This window comes from Parus major, chromosome 2 (genome assembly GCF_001522545.3).
Source record: "Parus major isolate Abel chromosome 2, Parus_major1.1, whole genome shotgun sequence".
NCBI classification, from domain to species: domain Eukaryota; kingdom Metazoa; phylum Chordata; class Aves; order Passeriformes; family Paridae; genus Parus; species Parus major.
In genome coordinates, this window is record NC_031769.1 from 131,704,850 (window position 1) to 131,716,610 (window position 11,761).

At 41.5% G+C, this 11,761-nt stretch overlaps 1 long non-coding RNA gene across 1 annotated transcript; it reads left to right on the forward strand.

Annotated features, from left to right (window-relative positions):
* Nucleotides 1-540: 540 nt before the first annotated feature.
* Nucleotides 541-11,459, forward strand: LOC117243974. The gene is made up of 4 exons (XR_004496212.1): nt 541-640; nt 9,067-9,245; nt 9,946-10,137; nt 10,402-11,459. It is a non-coding gene; the product is annotated as an uncharacterized LOC117243974 (long non-coding RNA).
* Nucleotides 11,460-11,761: the final 302 nt, after the last annotated feature.

An 11,761-nucleotide genomic window follows, 5' to 3' on the forward strand; every position in this document is an offset into this window, starting at 1 on the left:
AAGACCTGCCCTCAATCACTGCTCCAGTCACCACGGAATTATGTTATTATGTTATAAACCCTTTCAGTGCATCATCTGAGAAGTGCCCTCTGCCAAGTGCTCCACTTCCCTGGAAGATTGGTAAATAAATTACATGACACAACAGGTAAATAAATTACAAATTGGTATCTGCATAAAAGAGGTACAATACCTCCCTCTGTCAGGTATCCCTGTGAGAAATTATCTTCCAGGTTTCTAATCTAATGGCGACCCTTGAAGCAGGGAAGTGTTTATTTTCCTTCACAAATGGCTCAGCTGTGGTAACTCCCCCAGGGGAAGCACCAGCACAGTCACACCCTTCCTGAGGGGGTGGTCTCTGCTAGTGGGCCATCATGGACTCAGTGGCACCAGCAGAATGTGCAGCTGCAATGATTCACAGGATTACATCATTCCACCGTGAAAATCCCCACCCTGGGTGGGGGTGGTACTGAGCATTCCCACCTGAACCTGACTGGGAGCTTGGGACATCACTACCACCACCCAATGGATCCAGAGGAGGACCAGAAGTTCTACAGGACCACTGCTTTTGACTGCAGCTCAACCCTGACCAACAGTGTGCAAGGCTGTACTCTGACTCAGTGGGTTTAAGCCAGTTTTCTGGGTAATGATTGTATTTCATTGTAATTATTGTAATTTATTGTGATCTTTTTATTGTACTGTAACTCCAATATGAAATTAATTTTAGGGTAATTGTGTGGGGTTCATTTCTCCCACTGGTTTATGATCAAACCAGCACAACTTCTTTAAGAAGAAAATGAGTCATAGCTTAGCTGTACCTATTCTTGTCACTGGCTATAAAGGGAATAGCTCAGATGTACATCTAATCCACTGAAACCCATAAATTGAGTCTTGCTATTGACTCAAATGGGCTTTTGACTGAAGCCTGCTACATTGCTCTAGCACAGAAGAGGCCCCACTGTGGCATCCACTCTGAAGCCACTGGAGATACCTATTGAGTGCTGTAGGACAGCTGCTGAAATAACCTGTGGCTGAGGAAGGTGCTGTTATTGTCCAGACTGACATTCCCGTGCTGTGAAGCTCTTTTGGTGTTGTGCCAAAGGGAATTGGGTCTGTGAATGAGCTGCAGAGATCACTGCTACACTTGCAGGCTAAACCTCATTTTAGTGTACCATTTTTGTAAGACAGAGCTTAGCCTAAAATACACACATGACAGTGGTTGAGAAAACCATAAACATGTAAGAAAGGTTTCTTTATGAGTCCTATGGACAACAGGCCAGTCCAGCCCAAGGAGGTGACAGCACCATGCTCAGAGCACTGTCGGAGGATGAGTGCTGCCTCCTGAGGCTGCTCCAGAGGCACACAATCAAATTGGCACTGGAAGAAAGCAAGCCTGAACACACTGAGGGAAATACATTATTTGTATTTCTTAAAGTTCTCCCTGTATGCTATTCCTGGGCTTCACTTCCAAATTTTCAAACCTGCTCTATTCAGGAACAAAACTTCTGCTAATTGACAGGTCTCTAGCCCCACAGATCAGGCTGGATAAGACCAAAGACAAAGTTATCAGAGGCTTTTGATACTTTCTGATAATGAAATAGTAACCTTTCTTTTCTTTAATATTTGGAAATAATTGGTTAATATGCTGCTAGCCTGCAGACATGGTGCTTTCAGCATTACTGTTAGTTTTTAAGAAGTGGTTGTACTGAAAAATTACCTTCAGCAGTGACTTTATACAGGAATTTCAGAGAGGGGTTCTGTGGCCTAAATTTACTCATCCATTCTCACATTCATCTGTTTTCCTCTACAGTCAGAGGATGAGGAAATAATCATCTGTTTGAAACCAGATTTGTGCAAGCATGTTGGTAAACAAATATAACTGTTACCTTGGAGAGCAGATCTGTGCAGGTTTAATTTTAATATTAGATCTTATCTCTAAAGCAGATGAAATTAAGCTGTGTTCCATATTTCTGCCTATGCCACTCTGTCTGGGCACACGACTGACCTTGGGTTGAACTGGCTACTATTTAACTTGTGCCTTATTTTGAGCCCAAGCTTGTAGAAAAGATATATAAAGGAAGATACTGGAACTTAGAAGTCAGTCTGTGTTTATCAGTACAAGCTGGGAACACAGATAAACAATGCAAGAATTGTACTCTCTGTTTTAAAGCAATTTACTGTTTAAACTTGAAGAGCCCACCCTGGAGATATCTGTCTCACATCCTTCTTTAATCAAGGTCAACAAAGAAATTCTTGTTGACTGTTGTGGTTAAAACTGTATCTGGTGGACATCTGTCTATTGACTTTTAAGGATTTTAGAACTTTGAAGTGGAGAAAAGTATACAATGGGATTGTTTGTTTGTTTGTTTTAATATGATGACTATTAAGATGATCAACACAAAAAAATACTTTCTTGAATGTTTCTCTAGAATATAAAAAAGGTAAAGTGTTACACTGATAGGGGAGACAATTTCCAGGATGGATAAGGGCAGAGCCATGGAGAGAAGCAGTCAGCTGAGGGTGACTGATTGGACAAAAATCTGCAGCCTCTGCTCTGAGTCTCTAGGGGCCCTGCGGAGTCCCAGGAAACTGGTGGGAGATAAGGGGCTTGCCTTGTGCACTGAAGAGTGACAGGAAACCAAAATGTAAAATATTTTATCTCCACTAAAGCCTCTCATTTTCTATATCAAAAGGTTTTGTCTCTAAAATAAATTTCAATTTTAATGCTGGCCTGAACATTTTTGCTTTCCCTGGCCCGAGAAAGGAAAAGTGGGGAGTTATCTGTCATTAGTTTGTTCCTTGCCAATTAGTTCTGAGGGCTTTGCCCCACCTGTGGAGAAAGAGGTTTTCATTCTCATCATTGTACTGGAGTGTTCATTTATTCCACTGCAGATCACAGCATACTCAAATTATAGAAAAAAAGGCTTCTACATTAGGTGCTTGTGCTAAGTGTTACTGGCACATGGCAGCAGAGCCACAGGCTGGCAGCAGGCTCTCCTGCCAGCACACACACAGCCCTTGCCTGCTTGGCTGCCTGTCCGTGTCAGGCTCTGCAGTCACACTCCTGGGCTCGTGATGTGCAGGACAGAGATGCACCTCAGGTTAGATTATCTCACTCTTCAAGTGCAAGACTCCACAGAAAGTGTGGCTGCAATGAGATGCTCAACCATCACAGTGCTTCTCTGAAAAGCCTCTTGCTGAACTGTGCTACATGCACTGTTTTTTCCAGCTAGAAAAAAGATTATTTAGCAATGGGTTTTATGTATTTCTCTGTGTTTTTTCCATTCTACTCTTCCGTGTTGTTCAGCATTATCTTTCGCATGTACTACATTTGACAGACAGAAGCCAGCTATACACACAGGGACAGTGAAGGCACCAGTGTAGGCTATGCAGGGAAATTAATCTGTTCAGTGGGGTCCTGACATCTTTCCCATCCTCTAGCTCTGGTATTTTTCCCCTTGGTAGATATGAGATGCATCACTGTCCCACTTAACCCTGTTATGTGACCACTAAAGTACATGGTTTAATATTCTGACCTTTTCCATGGAGGAGAATCCCATATTAACATTTACTAAGGAATCAATACTTACAAATAAGGGCCATGAAATAATTAGATAAAAGAAAGAGGGAAGACAAGAAACTCTGGCAGTCTACTCAGGTTGCACTACTTTCTGCTCTGTTATTCATCTCACACACAATGCAAGTTAAATCCTAGGATCTACAAACCCCTGATGTTAAGGTGGTGCACTTGTTTCTCAGTCACTGTTCTCTGCTAAATGCAGCAACCAGTTTATTTTCTCAGATGTGTCTCCATGACCTAGGAGGCAAAGGTGACTGTGTACAACACATGTGCAGTAGTGGATTGCATTTAAAATCTGTTCTTTAACTTCCAAGGCTTTGGGTATCACAAACCTCAGAAATGCAGTCATAGTATGGACATGTTTTACATGTTCCAGACTAATAAATATCTGGGCTATAATATCAGTGGCTACTTGGTTGAAACTGCCCGAAGGCTTTGCTCAGAAGGCAAATGCCAAATCACAACTTCTATCACTGAAAACTGCACAAGTATTTCTATTTACTATGCACGGAAGTTTTGCCCCTATGCCATCTTGTTGGATCACCTTAGATAATGAACTCTGATTTCAGGAATTCTTCTCTGGCCAACACTGAACTGAAGCTGCTGGAGATGTACTTATGGCCAGCTCAATAGCCTTGGACATTGAAGTTTTCATTTTACCTACTAGAGCAGTAGTAATATAAATAGCCCCACATGGCTCTAAGTGCTGGTAGATTTTAAACCACTTATGCTGTTTCCAGAAAACATTTCATCAACAGTCTTGCACTAAAACCTTGGCTCCAGACCTCCAAAATGCAACAGAAATCAATAGGACTATTTGTGGGACATTTTTAGAAACTGAATGCATTCATGAATTGTTAAGGCTGAGACAGGAAACATAAGATTTCTGGATGCTAAATAGTAACCATAAAAAATAATATCCCCATATTTCCTTAGTGTCAAGAATATATTTTATATTGTTAATAATATTAATATCAAGTCAAAAAGTATAAATATTCACTGAAGGAATTTAAGTTCTATGTCAAGAGAGAGGAATAAGTAGTTCAATTTTCCTTAAATGGCGAAGTAATTTTGTATGGATAAACAATGTGTGGTTTCAAAGTTACCTAATAGGATGGATGTGGGGCCTGCAACTGGAAGGAGCATAGTCAGTGACCTTTCTGAGATGCCTGCATTTCACAGACTTCTTGTGCAGTCATGAGGTAGTTTTGAAGCCATATATAAGTACAATAAATATTCCTGTGAAACTGTTCCCAAATTAATGGAAAATAACAGCAACAATAATAATGCCACACTTCAGAAAGCAGAGGATGTCTCTGTACCTCACTTTTGTGCTTAGAGGGTGCTTCCCAAAACAAGAATCCCATTAGAAATTGTTCTACACACACATATTATTTTCTACCTCTTTTCCCTCTCATCCCTCTGCTGCTCCAATGGGTCTTAAGGCTGATGGCTGTATTCTAGTGTTGGTGGGGGAGATTTCAGCACCTGGAGTGCCTCTCCAAAAGAATGTTATATTCATGTTCACGTTTATGGTTTCTTCTTCCTCTCTCCAAGATCCACCCAGGTCATCCTTTGTTGACCTTTGACCTTTGACCAGTCTGCAGCTTCACGTTGTGTCCACATTTACTATGTAAATTCTACCTTTTACACAGATTAGATACTAGCTTTTATTCTCTTTGTTACCCCTAAATCCAATTTTCTCCAGATTTGTCTCTGTGTTTCTTTAGCTGACCGTTAGGGCACTGTTTATAGCTACAGCATCTCTGGTGACAGCCTACACCCATCTCTTACCATGCCTGTGCTTCTCTACATTGCATCCCATGTCCCTGCTTCTCAAGACCTCTGCTGCTGCACAAGGCCTGTGTTTCTCTGCACTGCATCTAGTGCTGGAGTGGTGCATCTCATTCAGTGCAGACCAACTCTGACTGTGCCACACTAAGTAAAATCCTCAGGCATAGACATCTGAACAGTCAGAGAAGGTGCTCTCTTAACCAAGTAAGCCCCAACTGGAGGCAGGTGAGGGAGAGTTCAGGCAAGGCAAGCCCGAGCATCCTCAGTTCTGAGGGCTTTCAGACTTATATCAAAGCTTATGATCTGTTCCTAGGAATAGCAATAGGATAGTCCAGGGCTGTGTGCTTACACGGTCCCCTGATGTCCCAGTGTGGTGCTCTGAGGATGTGCTGCCTTAGTAAAACAGAGCAAAACCAAAAACAATTGCAGAAGCAAATGTGATTTCTTTTTTTCCTGGTAAGACATGTGTGACCAACATTGTGCTTAGCAATTGTCTGTAGGTAAATGCCTCTATAACCTGGATGGAGTAAATAGCTTGGAAAATCACCTTTATTACCACAGCCTATAAAGTCCTGAGGCACCAGGACTTCAGTTTACAGAAACAGAGATTGGGTAAGGTTGGAAGGGACCACAGGGAGTCATCTAGTCCAACCTCCCTGCTCTGTCAGGGTTGACCTAGAATGCATTACACAGGATTGTATCCAGATGATTCTTCCTTATATTTAATTTTATTGCTTTTATTTTGTTTATTTTTATTTATTTATATTTACATGTGCTTTCTCCCAGTCTTTCCTCCTGTGTTTATAAATCATGATTTCCTGCTTGACTAAGTCAGCTATGAAAACAGAAATGCTATAAAATAAACTAGAGCAAGATTAGAGAAAGGTTCCTCCAAAATATGGCTCTGAAATGAGCAGTCTCAAGCCATGATTTATCTTGCACACACGTGTTTCATGTAAATGAACCTGGCTTAAGGAATTACTCTTATCAGCTTCACCCAGGGCTGTGAGCGCATCATGGTGGTGACAGACAGTGGCATACAGGAGGGAACTGGCAGGGCTATCAACACTTCTTCATGGTGGTGGGAGGGTTTCTGAGCAGCATGGAGTTTCATGCTGTAGGCTGTGGACAGCCTCGTGTAATACCTGGCATTACCCATTTACATAACAAATATAAAGGAATGTAATAGCTGAATACATGATATCCTGGGTTTATTAGGAAGGAAAACCACAGCTATGCTGTGCAGCTGAATATTTTCTGCAGCCAGACCAAAAATGTGAAGATTGCCTGAGCCAGCTATTGTGTTTTAAAGCAAAGGGACAAAGATTCACAAACCCCACCACAATCTGTGAAAGCTTGTCTTCCTACAGGGTCAAATGAAATACAACACTTCCAAAACTGGTGTTTCTCCATAGGTTATGAGAAACATCTGAAACCAAGTACTTGTCACTGTAATGTTTCCCATACCCCACCTTTGACTCACCCGAGACAGATCTGTATCTCTCACCACAAAAATCATAACTAGCAGCAGAGATGTTTTTTAAGTTCCTCTCATTTTATTATTTGTCAAACATAACCATTAAGGGATCATTAGCAGATAAATGCTACTCAAAATTGTGTTCTGGTGCCACTAGAAGTGATTGCTGCAATTTTTTTACCTATACCCTTGTAATTTCATGTTTACCTGAGGATATGTGCCGTACAGATCTTATTCTGTTTCCTTTAACTTAGAGCTAAGTTTTTCTTGTAAGTTAAAGGGAGAAAAATAAGCCCAGAAGAGGCCTTAAAAAAAACCTGAGCAGAAATCTGAGAAAGGGACTGTCAGAGAGAGCTCACATGAGAAATCTGCAAATTTCCTTGGCAGTTATTTTGGTAATGGGACAAGATGAGTTCAGTTATTATTCACACAGTTATCATATGATCCTTTGAAGTGCTAACAGGTCATTTTTGCTCACTTTGTATTGAGAATAACCCCTTGTTCCTCAATGCAAAGCTTATAAATCTGAATGGGATGTCAGGTCAATTTCTGTCATACTACAAATAAAAGCTGTGTTATGCCCAGGGGTAGATCTCATTAGTTCTGTGATCCAGTAACCATGTTGTTGTGTGAATCTGGGGCTGGCAGGTGGTGGTATTGACAATACATGGGCACAGAGTAAGGGGCAGGGAGGAACCACCTTCCCTGGAAGCAGCTTGACCCTGGCTGCAGAGCTGCACTCGAAGGGTGGGTGTGTTCAGGGATTTCAGTGCTGCTCCTGGGTCCTGGCTTCAGGCAGCATACTGCAGCAGCAGCAGAGCAGAGTCCTGGTGCACATGTACCCCTAGGCTCTGCTAACCACCTCTGTTAGCATTGGATCCACATTCTGTGACTGCCTGTGCTAACACAGCTGTGCTCACTCACAACAAGGGTCAGGCAGGTTTTAAGCAATAAAGCTGCATTGCCATCTGATGATTTAGTTAAAGCTGCTTGCTACCAAGTCCTGCCTGGATTCTCTGTATACATTGCCAGGGGACATGAACTAAAGCATTTTCAGAATACACTGCCCATACTATGAAGTGTCCTTGTTTTGGTGTGTAAGAATCAAGTGTTCACTGGCCAAAGAGAAGCACCAGACCATGGCACTGCTTCAAAACTGTTAAGATCCATGCTTTAGGCATTCCTTCCACAAATCCTGCAGTTCCTTCTGCCTCTTATTTAATTGTTCCCATTCACATCTTCATCCTCACTACACACACAGTTTCTTGTTCTGTGCTTTGTAATAACACATGTTCACACATCTGTAGGTCCTATAGCCTAGAGTTAAGTCCAGAGAGCAGATGGTCTCCAGCTGTATGGTTATGTGCTCTGGTTTCATCCATCTTTCTGGAGCTGAGCTATGTCTGTTCAAGTGGGATATCTCAGGGTTGGCAGGAGGCTGGCAGGAAAACTGAGCAGCAGACCTGAAATGCAGCACTGTCAATGTAGGATGTGCCCTTTTCCCACTGAGAACTGCTGCACCAGCTCTATGTGTGAATTTATGCACAGCATTCTTCTAAAGGAATGGGTTTGGTTATGAGTTTGAAGGTGAGCCATTCTGGCTACTGGGATATGTAAGAAATGTGGTGGGAACTCTGCTGTCACAGGCAATTGTATCTTCCTGGCAGAGGGATCTCTGCAGGTTCAGCTGGGAAGAGAGCTTTGCATGCTTGTCTCCATGTGAAGCGGCTGACGTGATTAGAGTCACTTATTGCTCCAACTGAGCAACCTCACTGTCTGCCTGACACATAAAAAAACTCAAGTATAAGGACTTTAGTAATCTCTGTTAAAAATTCAGTCATAGTATCTGACCTGACATTTCTATAATTTCATACTGCATATTTTTTATTACTATTGTTATAAATTTCTCATACATCACTAATATAGTTTTATAATTTATTAATATAATATATTGCTTATGAAATATATTAACCAATTATTTAATTATATTAATTCTATATATTATATATTTTTTATTTATTGTTTTCTATACCTAGTCCTTACATGAAGTTCATTGATTATAACCAACTTAGGATCAAGTGCCATGAAAGTGAAATCCACACAGAATTTAGAAATCCACTGGCATGATCCATTGATTTTGGTGATATTTGCTCATATGATGGTGATATGATTGACTCTGTCAATCATATATGTTCTCTGATATGTTCTCTGCTTGTAGCTGAAGAGAGGAAGGAACTGTTGTTACATGCTCAAGCAACATGTCAAGAGCACACCAGGAATTTCACCCACTCTCAGGAAGGACCTGAAACAGAAACAACTTTGTTGTGGCATCACAGAGAATGCAGTCTGAGATCCTTTGGTGATTAAAGAAGATATTTTTGGATCACTCCTAACCAGGTGCTCCTAAAACCTGCAGTCACTGTGAACCCTGCAGCTGAGTCATTGCAGCTTCTTCTGCACAGGAAGCTTCTACTTTCTGAGCGGGTACAACACTATTGTAGCCTTACCCTGATCCTTGGGTTTTGCAGTGCTCAGTGGCTTATACATATTCCAGGAAAAAAAGCCTCCAACCTTTTGTCCTTGCTTCACTAAGTTTAGACATTCCCAAATGTACAGCCTCAATAACACAAATACTTTATGACAAGAATAGTCAGAATATGGGGAGTTTTCTTAGCAGTAGTACAGAACACGTATCTGTAGAACTTGTAGAGTGAGATGCAAAACAAGAGAAAAACTGGAATTAGTTTACTTGTTGATGTTCCCAGGTATGTTAAGATGGCATTGAAAGAAAAGGAAAGCAAAGGAAGCACAGAGCATCAGAAAGTTGTAACTTTATTAAAACTTTTCATTACAAACCTGGAAGATGGTATTTGGATTGTAACTTGAAATGAAGTAACTTGTAATATCCTTAGAATATCCAAACATTTTTGCCTCTGCCCTGCAAAGATGAAATCCCATAACCATCCCATTTGTCTTGAGAGGGAGACAACAACAGTACAAGAGAGGGAGGAAAAGCACAGAGAAGTAGGAAAAAGGAGTTATGATTCTGAAGAAGCAACTGACCTTTTTTTTTTTCTTCTTTCTCTTTCTTTCATAGGCAGAAGTGCTTACCTGTAACCTTGAGGTGCCTTTGTGGGACTGGATTTTGCACAGTCATATTCTCTGGATGGGAATGACTGACTTACATTTCTTTCCCTAAAGAGTGAACGAGAAATAAGCCATTGTGTGTGTCTTTTTTCCAGTGGCTCAGTGGAAGGAGGCTCTGTGTCAGGTCCTTGCACTATCTAAGGTGATTAAAAGTAATTTTTCTTCTTCTTCTCCATAACATGCCTTTAGCACAGGGCAACTTGGACAAGGGCTGTAGAGTGAAGGAAAAGTAACACATTCTGGTGCCGTGACCATTGCAGCCACAGCAATAAGAGGCAGCATCATGCCTGCAGGTTTTGAATGATGTGCTGTCAGCACATGTGAGACACTCCATGCACCCCTAAAACGAGGCCTCAAGATGACTTTGGTCATCTGGTGACTGTTACCCTTATTTTTTTCTTGACAGACTGAAAGGATTTTCATTCCCCATCACAGGCTGGGTACCTGCTGCCTAGGAAGCAGCTTTGCAGAGAAAACCCTATGAGTGTGGGCAAGAGGTTGATCAAGAACTAGCGCTGTAACAAGGAAGCCAATGTATCCTGGGCTGTACTAGGTCAAGTGTTGCCAGCAGGTTGAGGCAGGGGATCCTTCCCCTCTGCTGAGCACTGGTGAGGCCCATCTGGAAAGCTGTACCCCTGCTGAGCTTCCCAGTACAAGTGAGACAAGGACATACTGGAAAAATCCCAGTGAAGGTTCCCGAAGTTACGAAAGAACAGGAGCCTCTGTGATATGAGGAAAGTCTGAAGAGAAATGACTCAGGAAGATCTTATCAGTGTATGTAAATATCTGATTGGGGTGGATGTAAAGAAGAGAACTCAGAATCACAGGACCAAAGAATTACTTTGATTGAAAAAGGCCTCTTAGATCATTGAGTCCAGCATACTTCTCAGTCCAACCTCTTCTCAAAGCTCAGCTCTTCTCAGTGGTGCCCAGTGTAGGGACAAGAGGCAATGGGGGTACATTGAAATGAGAAATTCCACTCCCACATAAAGAAAATAATTACTGTTCAACTGGTCAAACAGTGGAGTAGATTACCCAGGGACGTGGTGGACTGACAGTCTTTGGAGACAATCCAGTCCTGACTGGACATAGTCCCAAGCAACCTGCTGTAGCCAAACCTGCTCTGAATAGGAGGCTGGACTAGATGGCTTCCAGAGACATCTGTCAGCCTCAAGTACTCTTTGATTTTGTTTTTTTTTAAGACTGCATTTAAAAAAATCTTGCTTTCACATTGTCACTGCTGGGAAGCGTTAAGCTTTCGTGGATATCTCAGTGATGAATCACTAGTAGTCAGCACAGTTCTGTTAGCTTGACTTTGAATTATCTGGGTTCAGAGAAGGTAATTTGGAGTATGTGTTTCTTACCCCTGTCTTGCTGATGAGCAGCTTTATCTCCATTTTTGTCTAGAAGTGTCTTTGGGCTTTAACAATTAGCATTGAGTCTATAAATAAACACTGAACAACATCCCTTGCTATTTTTAATGTTTTAAGTTATGGAGTCTGGTGGCAAAATAATTCAAATTTTTTCAACTTTTAAGGAAAGATTCAGAACATCCATAGCAAGCAGAGTTCACTGGCCAGCAAAACCATTGTCAGAGCAGCAGAAAACCAGCCAAGCATTAATTGTCTGTAGTTTTTAAATGTCTAATTTCCTTAGCACACTTTTACAAAGACCAGTATTTTGTGAGGGAGAGAATAGCCTCTGGTTCACCTGTCCTCAAGTCATTACAGAAAATATAAGCATTGCAGGTCAGTGGTAACAGTCAG